Source organism: Plecotus auritus, assembly GCF_963455305.1.
Source record: "Plecotus auritus genome assembly, chromosome: 3".
Taxonomy (NCBI): Eukaryota; Metazoa; Chordata; class Mammalia; order Chiroptera; family Vespertilionidae; genus Plecotus; species Plecotus auritus.
In genome coordinates, this window is record NC_137772.1 from 103,159,768 (window position 1) to 103,180,667 (window position 20,900).

Sequence of the window (20,900 nt, forward strand, 5' to 3'; positions counted from 1 at the left end):
GACCCCTCCAGGGATGTCCAACTGCCCATTTAGGCCCAGTGGGATTGGGTCTTAACGGGCAGTCGGACATCCCTCTCACAATCCAGGACTGCTGGCTCCCAACTGTTTGCCTGCCTGCCTTCCTGATTGCCCCTAATCGCTTCTGCTTGCCAACCTAATCACCCCCTAACCACTCCCTGCCAGCCTGATTGATGCCTAACTGCTCCCCTGCCAGCCTGTTTGCCCCTAACTGCCCTCCCCTGCAGGCCTGGTCACCCCTAACTTCCCTCCTCTGCCGGCCGGGTCACCCCTAACTGCCCTCCCCAGCAGGCTTGATTGCCCCCAACTGCCCTTCCTTGCAGGCCTGGTCCCTCCCAACTGCCTTCCCCTGCTGGCCATCTTGTGGTGGCCATCTTGTGTCCACATGGGGGCAGGATCTTTGACCACATGGGGGCAGCCATCTTGTGTGTTGGAGTGATGGTCAATCTGCATATTACTCTTTTATTAGATAGGATAGAGGCCTGGTGCATGGGTGGGGGCTGGCTGGTTTGCCCTGAAGGGTGTCCCGGATCAGGGTGGGGTTCCCTTGGGGTGTGGGGCGGCCTGGGCAAAGGGCCTGTGGTGGTTTGTAGGCTGGCCACGCCCCCCAGTGGCCCAAGCAGAGGCCCTGGGATCTGGGATTTATTTATCTTCTACAATTGAAACTTTGTAGCCTTGAGTGGAGCCAAGCCTTCTGCTTGCTCTATGGCAGCAGCCATTTCTGTTGGGATTTATGTATCTTCTATAATTGAAACTTTGTAGCCTTAAGCAGAGGCCAAAGCAGGCCAGGGCTGCAGAAGCTTGGCTTCCTCCATCGCTGTGGGCAACCCTAGCCTCCTGCTCTCTCCAGCTCTGTGGCTCCCGCCATTTCTGTTGGGATTTATTTATCTTCTATAATTGAAACTTTGTAGCATTGAGTGGAGGCCTGGGCTGGCAAGGGCAAGTGGAAAGCTTGGCTTCCTCCATTGCCAGGAAAACCCAAGCCTCTCTCCTGCTCTCTGTGGTTGCAGGCATCTTGGTTGGGTTTATTTGCATATTCCCTCCTGATTGGCTGGTGGGCATGGCTGGTGGGCATGGCTTGTGGGTGTAGTGGAGGTATGGTCAATTTGCATATTACTCTTTTATTAGATAGGAGATATATATATTTTAAAAAGGAGTCAGGTCTCTTTCTCAGAGATATTTTAGGCACATTTCCAGAAATGCCTCCTGCTTGTAATCTGACTCCCTGTACCTACCCAGACCTTTCCAGGAACTCTGAAGCTGGTGCAAGCAAGGAGTTCCAATGCTTAAGCTTCATTAGCTTCATGATAAATCAGCTTTTGATGATACCGTGTTTTCCTGAAAATAAGACAGTGTCTTATATTAATTTTTGCCCCCAAAGACATGCTAGGTCTTATTTTCAGGGGATGTCTTATTTTTCCATGAAGAAGAATACGGTACACATTTATTGTTAAATGAAAATAAAGGAAATTGCCGAAACCGGTTTGGCTCAGTGGATAGAGCGTCGGCCTGCGGACTGAAGGGTCCCGGGTTCGATTCCGGTCAAGGGCATGTACCTTGGCTGCGGGCACATCCCCAGTGGGGGGTGTGCAGGAGGCAGCTGATCGATGTTTCTCTCTCATCGATGTTTCTAACTCTCTATCCCTCTCCCTTCCTCTCTGTAAAAATCAATAAACATATGTTTAAAAAAAAAAAAAGAAAATAAAGGAAATTTATTACCTGTATACAGTACAGTAGTACGGTAGTTGTTAACACAAACCAGACAAACTGTGAATCCTACAGTATCAAGAATTTACTCATTTATTCAATGACAATCATGTCATCATCTTCTGGAACATCATCATAACAATCCAATTCCTGAATTTCCTGGTGAATTTCTTGTGACTCCATTTCTTTCAGAATCAGTGGACCAAATCTCTCATGTTTAGCAATAGCACTGTCTTTAAATGAGTACTTCTTGTCAAGGTAGCCTGCTCGCAGTGCATTAGCAATGCAACTGTCAGTGATTTTTATCCCATGAATTCTTCACCCAAGTCACAACTTCTTGCAGTTTAGGTTTCACAAAGTTTTCACGCTGATTTCTCTCCATTCTATTTTCAATGTAGTCATTAATCTCCATGAGCAAATTGTCTTTGAATGGCTTGTTTATTGCAATATCAAGAGTCTGGAGATAGGCCGTCATTCCTGCGGGAATCATTATCTGATCTATTTTTCTTTCGTGAAGAAATGTCTTCATGTCTTTAGCGTGGTGAGTGCTGGCTGCATCCCAGACTAGCAGACTTCTTTGGCTCCCTCGCATAACAAGCGGCAGCATTAAATCGACCCACTTCCTTATAACTGCTTGTGTGGCCCAGGCTTTTTCAGTTTCAGGAATAAAAACGCCCCAAACACGTTCAATCTTTTCCTTCTTGCCCTTCGAAATGATTAAAGGTGGGATTTTAGTGCCATCCAGACGAATTGCCAAAATACAAGAAACATGTGCACTTTCGTAAGCAGTGGAGGGAATGTATGCTAAGGAGGCACCCCGCTGTTCAATTGTTGTTTGAGATGATTGGCCCATAAACACTGCAGTTTCATCCATAGCAATCATGTTGGAAAGATTGTATTTAGAGAAGTCAGCATCATCAATAAAGGACTTGAATGCAAGTGCTCGCTTAATAACTTGAGTATCTTCCAACCTAAACAATGTTGTAGATCTTCTTAAAGACAGTTCACTTCTCTGAAGGAAATTATCCAGCCAGTGTTGTGATGCTTTGAAGTCTTCGGGGGCTATGTCAAACTGTGGTGCCATTGCAAGGGCAAATTCTTGAATCTGAGCCCTATTCACAACCAAAGCCTTTGCTCTCCTGTCAACAACCCATTCACAGATCAGGTCTTCCAGCTCGGAAAATAATGGTTGCCGACCTGATCCACACTTGTGCTTTTTAGCATTTCCCTTGTCCACTTGTTCAATGAGGTTACCATACTCTGCTCGCCATTTTCGGACCAATCGGATACTCAACATCTTCTCTTTGCAGAAAGCAGTAAGATTTTGGCCCCAAGAGTCTTCCACGATTCCTTTCTTGTACTCCACGGAGTAGCTTTTTCTTTTTGCGCTCATTTCTAGGGGTAAAAAAAAAGGAATTGGGGTATCAAGGTGGGGGGAGGGGGATCACTCAAAATGACACCGGGGGGATCAGAGGGGGGAATCAAAATGGCACAGGAGAATCAGAGGGGGGATTACCATTTTAGTAACCCCTTTTTGATCCTCCTGTGTCATTTTGATTGCCCTCTCTGATCCTCCTGTGTCATTTTAAGTGATCCCCCTCCCCCCACCCCTGTGCCACTGAACACCTTCACCAGACATCCCCCCCACCCCTTTATCAGACATTTACCCCCTGGGGCCTGCCTGGGGACTGTCACTGGGCTTGCTGTGGCCTGGATCTGGGCTGGAGCAGGGTCTGCCACTGACTGAGAACCTTCAGTCATCATGAAGGCGGCTGCGAGCATCAGGTAGTGTCACCAGAGACAGACCTGCACTCACCACCTTTGCCGCGTCCCATCCGCTCTAATCCTCCTGTTCTTCTACACGCATCTGCGAAAGTCTCCTCCTCTCTCCCGCCCCATGCTCACCGCTCACTTCGACCTCCACTCCGCCTCCACACAGCAGTGACGTTAGGACTCCGCGTAACGTCACTGGTTGCCAGATGCCAGTTGGGGCGGCCCTAGTGACCATTTTACGGTAAATTAATTTTCATTCTGAGACAGAGCCTGGGGGCCTTATTTTCGGGGGATGCCTTATATTTCACTCAGAAGGAAACCTGTAGGTAGGTCTTATTTTCAGAGGATGTCTTATTTTCGGGGAAACACGGTAGCACTTATCATATTTGCTTGTAATTGTCTGTAGCAGGAAGGAAAAGATGAAAAGTCAAACTCAATTTTCTTCCTCCTTCTAGAGAGTGTACGTGTGTATGTGCATGTGTGTATTTGTGAATTTGTTAGTATGTGTGTGTGTGTGCATGTGTGAGTATACCAGTATTATGAATGTGTGTGAGAATGTGTATGTGTGTGCATGTGTAACTGTTATATAAGTGTGGACGAATGAATGTGTGTGTGTGCTTGAGTGTGTGCAGACATATGTGTCATGAGTCCAAGTGTGAATAAAATAAATCTCTACTGTATCCTTCTGCTTAGAGAAGTTATTACGGGAAGGCTGCTGCCCAAGAACTTGATCCTATTAAAACATTATCATTTGTGCTGACCAAACCAGGAATACTCTCCTGGGTGACTCTTGGTTAGCAATCAACTGAATAGGCTTTCAGATTTATGAGGGAGAATCTGGAGAAAGACATGGGCAGGGAAAGGATTCTCTGTAATAAAGTAGGAGAGAATCAAGTTTTTCAGACAGAGACAGAGGGGAAGCCAGGCAGAGATACTATGAGGAGTGACACAGGCACAGAGGTATCCAGAGTGGGCACAGGATGCAGACCAGGGCTGGCTCAAAGTGATGGAGGGAGAGAATTCAACAAGTGCTGAAACTTAGAGCCAAAGATGAAAGCAGGCAAAACAGAAGCTTTAAGGAGAGAGGGAACCAAGCTGGGAAAGGCCATTTTTCTTTAACTATTAAAAAGAAATGTGACTTCCCAATACTGATGACATCATGGACACTTAGGTTGTCTGGCTTTGTTCATGCCTCTCTCCCCACGTGGGAAGTGAGCTCTTTGGATCACTTGAGACATGGACACCTTACACAATATGGGGCTTGGGTACTGAATGAATCAGTGAGTGAGAAATGAGAAAGGATGGGAGAGAATGAAGATAGACGAAAGGGACAGGGAGTGCTAGAGCAGGGCAAAAAGGTTTGAGTGAGCCAGGAAGGAACTTATGTTAAAAAGAAACACACACAAAAAAAACCAACAAGATGAGATTCAGCTGGACTTTCATTTTCAGCAACCATCGCTCCCTAAGAGGAGAGGGGGAGTTTTAGTCACGGGCCCCTAAGATGTGAGCACTGTAGGTCCAACGGGCTAGGGCAGTGGTCGGCAAACTGCGGCTCTGTTGACTAATGAGTTTGCTGACCACTGACCTAGACTCTCGATTCCAATAATTACAGGCTGTTGTTGTTCCTTGTGATTAAGCCCCTATCCGATAGGAACAACAACAGCCTGTAATTATTGGAATTGAGAATCTAGGACCCGCTAGGGTGTGCAGACAAGGGGCCATCCCTCTGTCTGGGGACTATATTGTCAGGGTATTGTTTATTTTTACTGACACTTTATCTTATTATAAGAAGTGTTGTGTGAGTGACTTTGCTGTGTTTGGATAACACTAAGCAAAGCAATGATTTAAGGGCAACTATTTTGTGTAGCCTAACGCCCAGCCCTGGGCTAGGAAGATAATATTGCTGTATTTTCTGGGATATTACCTCTTCGTTTGGCCATAGTTAAATGAAGTTATGTTTGCTTAAACCAAATGTGCTTCTTTGAGTTGTCTTCCTTTTAGGAAAAAAAAAATGGACACAATGACATAAATCCACTGAACACTATGGAGATTAGATTGATTGGGCCACATAGATTATGCCCTGGGGCCATGGTCGGCAAACTGCGGCTTGCAAGCCACATGCGGCTCTTTGGCCCCTTGAGTGTGGCTCTTCCACAAAATACCACGGCCTGGCCGAGTCTATTTTGAAGAAGTGGCGTTAGAAGAAGTTTAAGTTTAAAAAATTTGGCTCTCAAAAGAAATTTCAATCGTTGTACTGTTGATATTTGGCTCTGTTGACTAATGAGTTTGCTGACCACTGCCCTGGGGATGGAGAAATTGGAGGGTAAAGTGAAAGCAAACAGTCACGTTGGTGCAGTGCAACACCTTGAAGTGGATGTCAATTTGTTTCACACATATTGGTGTGCCCCATCCTGAGACTCATCTGTGTTTATTTGTTTAGCAATGGAAAATGTCCCCAGCAGAATTGTTTGCCTGGAGAGAATCACAATAATTGAGCCAACCTGGCAGGCAGGAAATAGGTCTCAAACAGTAGGCTAATTTAAAAAAAAGGGCTATTTTAAAACTGGCTCTGCAATGTTCCATCTGAAAAAAGGAACCAATTTTTAGGACTTTATCTGTCGTCTCACTCCTGTTTCTCCAGTGTCATGGAGTAGGCATCATACATACTACTTCCATACATTGGTTGGTTTCCAAGTCTTTGTGTGAGCAGTACTTCAAGCTATGTATGCATCTTATCATTTCTTTGGGAGAGATTCTTATGAATGACTTTACTAGTTTAGAGCAGTACCTATTTTTAAATAAAATATATATATTTTTATTGTTGGCAGTTTTACAGATGTCTCCCATTTTCCCCCTTTTACCCCCATCTGCCCAGTCCCTCCCCCTCACCCTCATTTCTCCACCACCCTATTGTCCATGGTTTATCTCTTTTTATCCTCCCACCCTCACATCGAGCTATGTCAGTCTGTTCCATGCATCCCTTCTTCAGTTCTTATTTTGTTGGTCAATTCATTTTGTTCATTAGATTCCACAAATAAGTGAGATCTTGTGATATTTGTCTTTTGCAGATTGGCTTATTTCACTTATCATAATAGTCTCCAGGTCTATCCATGCTGTCCCAAAGGGTAAGAGATCCTCTTTGTTATAGCTGCATAGTATTCCATAGTGTAAATGTCCCACAGCTTTTTTATCCATTCATCTACTGATGGGCATTTGGACTGTTTCCAAATCTTAGCTATCCTATATAATAAAAGAGTAATATGCAAATTGACCATCACTCCAACACACAAGATGGCTGCCCCCATGTGGACACAAGATGGCCATCACAAGATGGTCAGCAGGGGAGGGCAGTGGGAGGGACCAGGCCGCCAGAGGAGGGAAGTTGGGGGCGATGGGGCCTGCAGGGAAGGGCAGTTGGGGGGAACCAGACCTGCAGGGAGGGCAGTTGGGAGGGACCAGGCCTGCAGGGGAGGGCAGATAGGAGTGACCAGGCCTCCCAGGGAGGGTAGTTAGGGGTGACTAGGCCTGCAGGGGAGGGCAGTTAGGGGCAAACAGGCTGGCAGTGGAGCAGTTAGGCATCAATCAGGCTGGCAGGGGAGTGGTTAGGGGGTGATAAGGCTGGCAGGCAGAAGCGGTTAGGGGAAATCAGGAAGGCAGGCAGGCGAGCAGTTGGGAGCCAGCAGTCCTGGATTGTGAGAGGGATGTCCGACTGCCCGTTTAGACCCTAAATGGGCAGTTGGACATCCCTGGAGGGGTCCCAGATTGGAGAGGGTGCAGGCTGGGCTGAGGGACACCCCTCCCTCCCGCCCCCCCCCCACCCCCCGTGCACAAATTTCATGCACCCGGCCTCTAGTTGTAAATAATTCTTCTATGAGCATAGTGGTGCATATATTTTTTCTGATTGGTGTTTCGGGTTTTTAGGATATATTCTGTTAAGTGGGATTGCTGGGTCAAATGGCAGTCCCATTTTTAAGTTTTTGAGGCAACTCTATACTGTTTTCTATAATGGCTGCATTCCCACCAGCAATGAACTAGTGTTACCTTTTTTCCACATCCTCACCAGCACTTGTTTGTTGATTTTTGATAACAACCATTTTGACAGGTCTGAGGTGATATCTCATTGTGGTTTTAGTCTCTTGACCATTTGTATGTCCTCTTTGGAGAAGTTTCTATTCAGGTCCTCTGCCCACCTTTAAATTGGATTATTTGTCTTACTTTTATTGAGTTGTATGAGTACTTTATATATTTTGGAGATTAACCATTTATCAGGTCTATCATTGGCAAATATAATCTCCCATACAGTGGGTTCCCTTTTAATTTTGATGGTGGTTTCTTTTGCATGCAGAAACTTTTAATTTTGATGTAGTCTCATTTGTTTATTTTTCCTTTGTTTCTCTTGCTTTAGGAGATGAATCAGCAAAAATTCTGTTTTGTAAGATGTTTGAGATTTTGCTGCCTATGTTTTCTTCCAGGATTTTTATGGCTTACATTTAAGTATTTGATCTATTTTGAAGTTATTCTTGTGTATGGTGTAAGTTGGTGGTCTACTTTCATCTTTTTGCATATGTCTGTCCAGTTTTCCCAGCACATTTGTTGAAGAGACTATCTTGACTCCATTGTATGTTCTTGCCTCCTTTGTCAAATATTAATTGACTGTAATGGTGTGGGTCAATTTCTGGGGTCTCTCTTCTGTTCCATTGGTCTGTATGTCTGTTCTTGTGTCAGTACTAAACTATTTTGATTATAATGGCTTTGTAGTATAGTTTGATATTTGGTATTATGAGCCACCCTACTTCATTCTTCTTTCTAAAGATTGATGCAGCTATTCAGGGTCTTTTATGTCCCATATAAATTTTTGGAGTATTTGTTTTAGCTCTGTGAAGTATGTCATTAGGTTTTTAATAGGGATTGCATTGAATCTATAGATTTCTTTGGGTACTATGGACATTTTAATGATGTTAATTCTTCCAATCCATGAACATGGTATATGCTTCCATTTGTTTGTAACTTCCTCTATTTCTTTTTTCAGTATTCCATAGCTTTCCAAGTATAAGCCTTTTACCTCCTTGATTAAGTTTATTCCTAGGTATCTTATTTTTTTTGTTTTGTTTGCAATGGTAAATGAGATTTTGTTTTGTTTTGTTTTGATTTTACTTTCTCTTTCTGAGCATTCATTATTGGTGTATAAAAATGTCATCTACTTCTGGATGTTGATTTTTTATCCTGCTACATTGCCAAATTCATTTATTAAGCCTAGTAGTTTCCTGGTACAGTCTTTATTGTTTTTGATGTACAATATCATGTCATCAGCAAATAATGATAGTTTTACTTCCTCCTTTCCAATTCGGATGCTTTTCATCTCTCCTTCTTGTCTGATCACTGTGGCTAGGACTTCCAGTACTATGTTGAACAAGAGTGGTGAAAGCTGACATCCTTGTTTTGTTTCTGGACAAGGAACAAGGGAAATGCTTTTAGTTTTTGCCCATTGAGTCTGATATTGGCTGTAGGTTTGTTGTATGTGGACGTCATTATGTTGAGGTATGATGCCTCTATTCCCACTGTGCTGAGAGTTTTTATCAAAAAACAATGCTGGGAGAAACCAAGATGGTGGCATAGGAAAACACCAAAACTGCTGCCTCGCACAGCAATTTAAAAACTACAACTAAAAGACAAAACGGACATCATCCAGAACCACAGGAAGGCTGGCTGAATGGAAATTCTACAACTAGAAGAAAAGAGAAAAGCACAGGAGCTGTGGAAGGCAGAGGTACAGAGGCGCGCATGGAGAGGGCTGACAACTGAGTACGTGGCTGTCTTTTTCAATCCATAGGGAGACACAAGCTCTTGACTGCTCTGAACTCCAGTTCCGGGTGAGACTCATATGGGGAGAAACTCGAGGGTGGCTTTCTCTCAGAGGTGCTTGCAGCGATTACCATGGGACACTGAGACCCAGGAGCCTCTTAGGGCAGGGCTGACGGGAAGCCATTGCTGATTGCTCCGCCCTGAACTCCGCCCCATCCAAGCTGAGCACAGAGGCTTTTGCATATGAATGGCCTTGTTCTTTTGAATTCTTAACTTACCTAACAAACTGCAGCTGAGTCAGTGAGACCCAGAACATCCAAAAGAAGGCGCAAGGCCCCACAGCAGCTTGCATTGCTTCACAGCTGGGCTTCATCTGGGCACCTCCAAAACCAAACAAAGAAAAGGAATCTGCAGATCTCTCTGTAGCTCCTGCTGGGTGGCCTCAGGCAGAGGCTAAATTAGCACCTCCTTGGATACCCAAGAGCCAGTGTGCCCAGGGGTCAGAGTGGGACCATCCAGATTACAACTCCTCAGATCCATAAGGAACACACTCAGGGGGCAGACTCAGTAAGCACCAAAGCCCCATGAAGCAAGTCTTGCCAAGGGTGTCTCCAGCACAGAAGTTCTCCCATCGTAGACACAGCTGATCCTCACAGCCAATTGGCCTGGATGTCAACTCCTCCCAGGGATACCAACAACAATCAAGGCTTAACTACAACAAGACTGTGCACACAGCCCACAAAGGGGTGCACCAAGAGTGTCCACCTCAGGTAATTAGAGAGGCTGAGCCACTGGGCCCTATAGGACACCTAGCACACAAAGCCACTCTATCAACACAGGGAAGCAGCCAAAATGTGGAGACAAAGAAACAGGTCACAAATGACAGAAATGGAGGAAAGCAAACTACGGGATATAGAGTTTAAAACCACGGTTATAAGGTTACTCAAGAATCTTCTAGAAACTGCTGATAAATTTAGTGAGACCCTTGAGGATATGAAAAAGGACCAACTAGAAATTAAGCATACACTGACTGAAATAAAAAATAATATACAGAGATCCAACAGCAGACTACAGGATCACAAGAATCAAGTCAAAGATTTGAAATACAAAGAAGCAAAAAACACCCAACTGGATAATCAAAAAGAAAAAAGAATCCAAAAATATGAAGATAGTGTAAGGAGCCTCTGGGACAACTTCAAGCATACCAACATCCGAATTAAGGGGGTGCCAGAAGAAGAGAGAGAGCAAGATACTGAAAACCTATTTGAAGAAATAATGACAGAAAACTTCCCCTACCTGGTGAAAAAAATAGACTTACAAGTCCAGGAAGCACACAGAACCCCAAACAAAAGGAATCCAAAGAGGACCACACCAAGACACATCATAATTAAAATGCCAAGAGCAAAAGACAAAGAGAGAATCTTAAAAGCAGCAAGAGAAAAACAGTTAGTTACCTACAAGGGAGCACCCATACGATTGTCAGCTGATTTCTCAACAGAAACTATGCAGGCCAGAAGGGAATGGCAAGAAATATTCAAAGTGATGAATAGCAAGAACCTACAACCAAGATTACTCTACCCAGCAAAGCTATCATTCAGAATTGAAGGGCAGATAAAGTTCTTCACAGATAAGAAAAGGCTAAAGGAGTTCATCACTCCCAAACCAGTATTATATGAAATGCTGAAAGGTATTCTTTAAGAAGAGGAAGAAGAAGAAAAAGGTAAAGATAAAAATTATGAACAACAAATTAACAAGTGAATCTAAAAATCAAGGGAATAAAAAATCTGGTGAACAGAATAAACTGGTGAATATAATAGAATCAGGAGCATAGAAAGGGAGTGGACTGACAATTCTTGGGGGGGAAAGGGGTGTGAGGGGTGCAGGAAGAGACTGGACAAAAATCGTACAACTATGGATGAGGACAGTGGGGAGCAGGGGGGTGGGGTAAGGGCAGAGGGTGGGGTGGGAACCAGGTGGAGGGGAGCTATGGGGGGAAAAAAGAGGAACAATTGTAATGATCTGAACAATAAAGATTTATTAAAAAAAACAATGCTGGATTTTATTGAATGCTTTTTCTGTATCTATTGATGTGATCATGTGATTTTTCATTTTGCTTATGTGATATATAGCATTTATTGATTTGCAAATATTGTATCAGCCTTGCATCCCCAGAATAAATCCCACTTGATCATGGTGTATGATCTTTTTAATATATTGCTGGATCTGATTTGCTAATATTTGTTGAGGATTTTAGCATCTATGTTCATCAGAATAATGGCATGTAATTTTCTTTCTTTGTAGTGTCTTTATCTGTTTTTGGAATAAGGATAATGCTGGCCTCATAAAAAGAACTTGGAAATGTTCTTTCTTCTTTAATTTTTTGAAATAGTTTGAAGAGGGTAGGTGTTAGTTCTTCTTTGAATGTTGGGTAAAATTGTCCTGTAAATCCATCTGGTCCAGTACTTTTGTTTGCTAGGAGTTTTTAAATTACTGCTTCAATTTCATCAGTTGTTACTGGCCTATTCAGGCTTTCTGATTCTTCCTGATTGAGTTTTGGAAGAGTGTATGTTTCTAGGAATTTGTCCATTATGCCCATGTTGTCTAGTTTGTTGGCATATAGTTGTTCATAGTATTTGCTTACAGTCCTTTGTATTTCTGTGGTGTCTGTTGTTATATTGCATCTTCCATTTTTTATTTTATTTATTTCTCTGTTTCTTGATGAGTCTCGTTAAGTGCTCATCAATCTTCTTTATCCTTTCAAAGAATCAGCTTTTGGATTAATTAGAGCAGTATTTCTTAAGGCACATATGAATCATCTGGGGGGAGGGTCTTATAAAATGTAGAATCTGATTCTTCTAATCCGGTGAAGGGCTGAGAGTCTGCATTTTTTAAAAAAAATATATTTTATTGATATTTCACAGAGAGGAAGGGAGAGGGATAGAGAGCTAGAAACATCGATGAGAGAGAAACATCGATCAGCTGCCTCCTGCACACCTCCCACTGAGGATGTGCCCGCAACCAAGGTACATGCCCTTGACCGGAATTGAACCCGGGACCTTTCAGTCCACAGGCCAACGCTCTATCCACTGAGCCAAACCGGTTTTGGCGAGAGTCTGCATTTTTAATGGGCATCATACTGATGCTGCTGGTCCACACTTAAAGACTTGAGGCCTCAATAAGCAAGCAGGCAAGCTCAGCCAGTGTAGCAGCTCACCTCTGAGAGGCAGGTTTGAGTGCCCAGCCCCTGTGTATTAGCAGAAAAAAGAAAGCTGACCCCTGGTGTCCAGACCCAGTCCCTAGACTGTCCACAGTGAATTTCTGCTCCTGCCTCATAAAATGTCAGAAAGGATTAAAAAAACTTCAGTGGTGATTTTTGTGATATATTTGGAGTCAAATAGGTGCCCTGGGAGTCCAGAGAAATTATCAATGAGCGATAGATGGGATGCTGACAACTTGCTAATTCTTATTAGCATCCCTCAGGCCACATGCAGGAAGCAGATCATTAGAGCAGTCAGCTCAGAGTCTGCCTTCTTTGGGGACAGTCATACTCAGTAACAACTGTCATCTGCCCAACCTCTCCTGGGGCTGAAAGCAAACTGCTCCCTCCCTCCTGCCTCACTGTGGGGCTCTTGGGTCTTCCTCTTGCCTCACCTGTGGGGTTTTGAGAGATGTTAGCCTCAACTCAGCCCTCGGTCAGAAAGAACCTTTTTTTTCTCAGAAGAAACGTGACCCTTGATGCCTGTTTTTCCTTTTGTCCAAGTTTACTCCTTCTTATGTTTAGTTTTAGGACCTGTTCTCACAGCAACACCTCGGGGGCCCAGCCAGAGAAAGGGCAATGGGTAGTGTGTGTCCCCAAGAATTTCTGCTCCAGGCAGTTTACAAATGGAGTCTGAGCTGGGCTGGGGATGTGGTTGACCTCCAGCAGTATTTGAAAAGTGGCTATGGTTTTATCTGGTCTTACTAATGGTTTCATTTAGAGAGATTTTCTCCTGAATTGATTTTGTGAAATGAAATCTAATCACTGAATAAAGAAATGTTCACCAGAAGCCTCACAGCATGCTGGGGAGAGATGCCATTCCTCCCATGAAGGCCTTTCTCTGCTCAGAGCTAAATGCCTTTAAAATACTGAAAACATATTTCCAATACTGCAGTTATTCTCAGGCAGTCTGTGTGTGTCCTGTGTTGCTGCTGCTTCTATCACATGAGAGGAAGTTTTTCTTCGGCAGGCAGTTCCAGAGAACTGACCAATGCAGGATACCATCTGGGCCCCACAAGAGTGCAGGAAAGGTCTGGAAAACACAGGCTCTGCTTTCACTCAGCTGCATAGAACCCAGCTGGGGAAACAAACCAGAGGCACACAAAATGTCCTGGGAGCCAAGTACAGATGTACATTAACAAGAAGAAACAAATGCAGCCTCGCCAGGTACATACAGAAGTCTAGTTTCCCCAGTGGAAGCAACCTCTCTCACTATGCAATTCTGTGACTCCTCTGTCTTGTGTAACACTCTCATGCCGCTATTGATGTTCATATTTATAAATTTGTCTTAACTCCCTAATTTGTAAGCTCCTTTGAGACATGGTGAGATCCCATTCAACTTGGTAGACTTTGCAAATAATAAACTCTGGTCTCTTATGAATGAATGCCTAGTCAAGGATCAGGTAGAGCCAAGCCCAATCAATCTAAGAAAGCTTCCTGGTGGAGATGACTTTCCTTCAAGGTTTTGAAGAAAGGGATGCTCTTGGATTTGGTGAAATTATTCTCTCAATTTTCCTTTTCTCCATTTTGTAGACTTTTCTACCTCCTGTTCTTATTTTTAAATGTGTCTTATCCTCCAGGCCTTGACATATATATTCTTTCCTTTGATAATTTTATATTCTTTCTTACATTTAGATGACTCATCCCTTGCTCCCAAACTTCAATTCACACCCCAGTGATTCCTGTCTCCTGGTATTCACAACCTTGAGTCCTTGCTCTAACAAATATAATGAAGACTGCTGATTCACAGGTTCCTTGCAGTCTTTTGGCAGTGTTGAGAGATGTCATTTCTGTGATTAGGTTACAAAAGAGTGTGACTTTTATACCTCATTGGCAGACTCTCTCTGTTGCCTTCTTGGCTTGCATGCTTTAATGAAGATGCCATGTTGGAGAGGCCCACATGGCAAGGGACTGAGAGTGGACCTTAGCCAATAGCCAGCCAGGAACTAGGGCCCTCAACTTAACAGCATATGAGGAATTGAATCCTGCCACCAACAACATGAGTCAGCTTGAAAGTGAACCCATCTCTGGTTGAGCCTTCAGTTGGACACCAGTATCAGCTGATAACTTTGATCACAACTTTGTGAAAGACCCTGAGAGAAGGACTCAACTAAGTTGTGACTGATTCCCAACCCACAGAAATTGTGAGATGATAAATGCATGTTGCTTAAGCCACTAAGTTTTGAGGTAATTTGTTACATAGCAATAGACGAATAAATACCCAATGACTTTTGTCACTCAAGTGTCAAGACTGAACTCATCATCTCCCTAGTATCTCCAGTCCAGCTCCTCCTGCCTTACTGTCCTCTCTGTCTCAATTTACTTAGCCTCTAGACTTGGGGGCCCTTCTTTGTTCTTCCTGCCACTATCTGTTATTTCTAAGTCTCAAGTTCTATTTATTTCCCTTTTTGATGCATTCTATTTCCTGCCTGAGCTATGTGTCCAGCCCAGAGGTCTCCGGGAGAGTGAGGCTTCCTCCCTAGTCTCAGGCCAGGCTCCTATGCAGGATTATCTTGCTCACATAACTGTGCTTGTTGACAATCACATATGCTGATTCCTAACACTCTCCTTTATTAACTTGAATCTCAAGATAGGATTTCATTGACAACCGCCTCTTTTTTAGTGCCTTCATTGGACTGCGGATTCACAGGTTCCTTGCAGTCTTTTGCTGAGTGTAACTTAAATCATCTGTGACTTTGATTCAATGAATTTGATTCACAGTCCTGGAAAATATGTGCTGTGGCATCAGAGTGGGCAGATAATGTCCAACTCCTTTTGTTTGTAAGAACATTTCAGATCCAAATTCACCTTTGCCTGAGTCTGACTCATGAACTAATTTGTCACATTTGTTACTCAAGGGAGGCCTATAGGAACAACCTGATTCTTTCAAGAATCTTTTGGCCCTGACCATGCATGGAACAAGGGGTTGGCTCATGAATCAGCAGCTTGAGATGAAATATGTATTGAGCACTAAACCATAGATACAGGACTGTGAGAACTAAGAATTATAATGAGGGGAAAAGGGGCAGGGGTGAGTCTCCTTTGTCTTTAAACTTACTTCCTGTGCCTGACAGGCAGGTTTCTGGGGAGCATGAGACACCAATTAACTTCTGATCCCAGGGGCCAGTTTAGTGCTGCTCTCTTCTGGCTGTTCATGGGCAGACAAGAACAGTGAGAAGCTCTCTGGGGGCAGAACCAGAGGCAGGAACATAAGCAGAATCAGAAGCCTTCTAGAAAATCCCAGCATAATGGAAGCAACCAGGAGAGAGAAGGAGAATGTCAGATTTTAGGGTTGTATTTATCATGCAAATAAGAGTGTGACCATTAGGTGAGAAACCAATGGTAAAGAAACCATTAGTTGGTGCATCCCAGTGTGCTCAGAAAGGAGCAGCGGGGCACTAAGCAAGAAGCACTCGGGATCCCCCAATCCCAACTCACTAGCTGGATGAGGCTTTAATGAAAAACTTTCCTTCTAGAAAAGCGATAACCTTCTTCCTTTTTTTTCCTCTGCCTCTTCTCTTCAGCACCGAGCCTTTTTCCGTTACAGGGTGTGCCCTTGGTGTGTAACATGTGAATTGTGTAATCATTGCCTAATTCAAAAGGCTCACCTCCACAAATTATTTGATTCTCTCCAGTGTCTCTCACCTAGTGTGTGTGTGTGTTTTAAGTTTCTCAAGTACAAATAAGAACAGAAACCTTTTGAAAGTTCTCTTGTCATTCTCTTCCAGTTAAGAGACTAGTTGTGTGTATTTGTGTGTGTATGTGCGCATGCCTGAGCTGGTCTTGTTAAATGTTTATGCCTTGATTATCACAAGAACTAACAGTTAAGTTAAGCACCACAAAAGTGGCCTCTTTCTTTGCAAACCAAAACAATAAGAGTGGAGACATTCCCTGGCAGGCTTTGAACCCCAGGGCCTGGAGCTTCTCTTTCCATCGTTGAATACCTCTTCTAACAACTGGTTTATAATGCATCGTACTTTTTTTTTTTTTTTAAAATATATTTTATTGATTTTTTACAGAGAGGAAGGGAGAGGGAGAGAGTTAGAAACATTGATGAGAGAGAAACATCAATCAGCTGCCTCCTGCACACCTCCTACTGGGGATGTGTCCATAACCAAAGTACATGCCATTGAACGGAATCGAACCTGGGACCCTTGAGTCCGCAGGCCGACACTCTATCCACTGAGCCAAACTAGTTACGGCACATCGTACTTTTTAAAAAAATTTTATTTTATTGCTTAAAGTATTACAAAGAGTAATACATATGTCTTCTTTTTTCCCCCATTGACCTTCCCCCGGTCTCCCCTACCCCTTGTTGTGGAGCGAACGTGAGTGAATGACCACTGGAGTCCAGACCAAATTAAAATTTAGAGAGCCTTTAATAGCTGGCCAGCGACTGCTCTGCCTTTCTCCACGCAGGGATTCCAGAGAGCAGCCCCGACCCTTTGTGCAGGACCACTTTTAAGCACATTAACCTCATTCTGTTTTTGCAGAGCAAGCAACCTAAGACAAAACAGTTTTTCCCAAGTAATGTCAGGGTCATGCCATTGACGACCATGTTATTCATAGGGTCATCCTGTTCTTCAGAAAGCTGACAGTGTTCTATCTTGGCAAGGCTATTTTGTGAGGTGCAGCGGGGAAGGGGCCATGAGACCATATCTCAAGGCCTGGCCTGGTATCAGCACTGACAACTCTATCTGGGGCATGGTCCACAGCCTCTCTGGAGTGCTCAAAAATTCCCACTCTTTAACATTCCCCACTGGTTTTATGGGAGAGTCAAATCATTGTTTCTTCATCATCAGTGCAGACATGATGATAGTGAGTGTGCAGGACCATCAGCTTTACTGCCTGTATTCGCCTTTGTACATAGTTGGTGAGACTATTTATAAGACAGGGTCCAAATGTTGTGGCTATTAACAATAAGATTAAAGGTCCTACTAGAGATGTTAGGAGCGTTGTTAGCCATGGGGACCAAGAGAATAGATTTTCAGACCAGTTTTCCTCAGTTCTTTGCCTTTCCTCTCTATCTTGGAGTCTTTTTCTGAGTTGACTTAGGCTTTCTCTGATGACCCCGGAATGGCTGGTATAAAAACAGCAAGTTTCTCCTAAGGCCATACAGAGTCCTCCTTGCTTCAGGAATAATAAGTCTAAACCCCTTCTATTTAGTAAGACTACTTCTGCTAACGAACTAAGGGAATCCTCTAGGCGGTTTATATTCTCCTCTAGGGTGCTTAAGTATAAATCTACTTGGCTGCTAAATTCCTTAAAGTTTTTGTCCCCGTGACCAGTGCTGCAGTGCCTACTGCTGCTGATCTGGCTATTCCCAGACCGACAAGCAGGGGGACAATTACCGGGGCTCTATGAACTCGCCCAGGGCCTAGACCCAGGTGCTCACGCCCTCCCTCCCCAGAATAGTAATATACCTGGGGTCATGAGGATATGAGCTAAGATGCATAAGGAAGGCTTGCGTGGGTGCATCAGTGTCAGAGGAGAGACACAAGGGGTGATTCCTATGGTGCACGCGAACCAGGTGCCTTCAGGGGCCACTAGGTACCAGTCTGTCTCCTCTTCATTGTCCTGACCAAACCTCAGTACGGAGGAACAGGATTCACCATAGGGGGATTTTGATAAATCAAACTCTGAGGACATAACAAAAGTACCTCGTCCTTGGAAATCCCCAAGGGTTAATTTTGGGGTGTGCCCCCATCTGCACATCCCTTGTGGGGGGGTTGCAATTGAAATATTTCTAATGTCTGTTGAATCTGAACCAACAGTGGCATTTGCCTCTATCCCAACATAGTAGGGGGGTTCTGGGTTTAAACACAACCAACAGTCTTTGGTGGCATTTGGGGAGGTCTGATTTAAAAAATTAAAAACTGCATCCAGAGTGTCTAGAATAGGTCTCCGGCCTGGTTTGGTAGTATGAGTCTTAGGAACAAGGGCCACCATCATCTTGGTCAGAGAAGTTAACTCAGTATTGTTCCGGGTAGGAGGTGGTGGTGTGGGACGGGGCCTAAGTGGCTGTATTGGAGGCAGCCCCTGGTCTAAGAGTCTTAAAGGCCCAATAGGGTTTTTCCTTTGGATCTGCTGGGTTCTCTGGAGGGTGAAGAGGACCCCGGGATCCCTCCCAGGTACATACAGTCCCAGTCCCCAAGTTTTCCCACATCCCAGTAACTCTCCCACCAGTTTAGGGGCGTGATAACAACGGGATTGCAGTCTCCTACCATACAGTTTTTGGAAGGGGCCCCCGGGTGGGCTATTCTCTTGAACCGGATAGCGGGATCCCTGTTAGTCCACAGTGCCCTAGTCTCACAACCCCATTGGGCACAGTAATAGTCCCCGTCAGTTCCACATTCAGGGCTACCTTCAGCTGGGCAGACATAATGCTGAGTTCGCCAAAGTCCTCGTTCTAAGTGGAGGGTGCCACACCCATAACCCGTCCCTACATGATATGCCCCATGTGCTGCTGGGGAAATGTAGGAGGTATTGCTTTCTTGCTTTCTCCAAGTTTCCCCAAATAATCAGCATAAGTCAGCTTCTATTGAGGGGGGCCCTGGGGTCATGGTATGACCTATAACAGTCCCATCCACAGTCCGGGTCAGTTCCCATGTGTAATTAGCCCTCAGGTGGGGATGACAGGCCACAGGCACATCAGGATCAGGAGGACTGCCTTCTGAGTCAGATTTTCAGGGGGTCCTTGGTGCACTGGATGGTCCATCTCCCTGGCTGGTCCTCCGATTCTGCCTTTTTGATTTGAGTTCTATGTATCCAGTCCTTTTTTCCCGTAACCTTTACCACTGATAGGGTGCCGAGGACAACAGTGAAGGGTCCGGTCCACCTGGCCTCCAAGGATGATGGCTCATGCTTCTGCACCCACACTAGATCTCCTGGTTGAAATGCAGGTGGTGCAGGTGTAGTCCCAGGGGATGGGTCTCGGTGAGTCTCTTGGACCAGCTGGTGGTTAAGTCTGGAACTCAACTGTAAGGCCTGTAGGGACTTTAGGAGGTTGTGATTAGAAAGGGATGCCAACACTTCCTCCCCTAGATTGAGAAGCAGCGGTGGGGGTTGGCCAAACAGAATCTCAAATGGGGTAAGGCCCTTTACATAAGGGGTACAATGGGCCCGGAGTAGGGCAAAAGGAAGGAGGCTTACCCAGTTTTCGCCAGTCTCCAGTTTTAATTTTGTTAAGGTTTCCTTTAGGGCCCGATTCATCCTCTCTACCTGCCCTGAACTCTGAGGTCTATAGATACAGTGTAATTTCCAACTTACGCCTAATATTTTTGCCAATAGTTGAGTGATGTGGGCAATGAATGCCGGGCCATTGTCGGACCCCATCACAACAGGTAGGCCAAACCTGGGGATAATTTCTGAGATCAATTTCTTAACTATTATCTGTGCTGCTTCAGACTTGGTAGGGTAAGCTTCTGGCCAGCCGGAGAACGTGTAAATAAAAACCAGCAGGTATCGATATCCTCCCTGCCCTGGGGGCAATTCTGTAAAGTCTACTTCCCAATGTTCTCCAGGATTTCTTCCTCTGAGTCTGGTTCCTTGGGCCCAGGGGGAGTGTTTTTCAGGGTTTACCTGTGCATAGACGTGGCATCTCCTTGCAATGTCCTTTGAGACCTGGAAGAGCTTAGGGATATAACAATCTCATTTAAGCAATTCTACCAGCTTGGTTCCCCCTAGATGGGTGCTCTGATGGACCTGAGAAATGAGTTCCCTTCCCAGGGCCTCTGGAATGAACAGTCTGGTGTCAGGTAATTCTCTCCATCCTCCAGATACCTCCTTAACCTGGAGTCTCTTTCCCAGTTTGTTATCAGTCTCTGAATAGATGGGGGTCTCTTCGAAAACCTTTGTCGGGAGATCGGGCAGGATATGTAGAGGCCCCACTGGTTTTTGGGCTGCCTCTTTTGCTGTTTTATCTGCAAATGCATTTCCTCGCGCCTCCGAGTGTCAGCTGATTGGTGTTCCTTGCAGTGTATGCCTGCTACTGCCTTTGGCAGCCAGAGGACTGCCAGGAGGGCAAGGATCTCCAGGACATTTTTGATTTCCTTTCCCCCTGATGTCAGGAGTCCCCTTTCCTGATACAGGGCCCCAGGGACATGAACCGTAGCAAAGGCATATCGGCTGTCAGTATATATGTTTACTGTTTTTCCTTTTGCCCACCACAACGCTTGGGTGAGGGCAATTAATTCTGTCTTCTGAGCTGATGTCCCGTGCCCCAACGCCTGTGCCCAGATTACCTTATTGGCTGTCATGACCGCTGCTCCCGCGTACCTGGTCCCTCCGTCCACGAAGCTGCTCCCATCCGTGTACAAGTCTCATCCAGGTCTCGGAGGGGTTG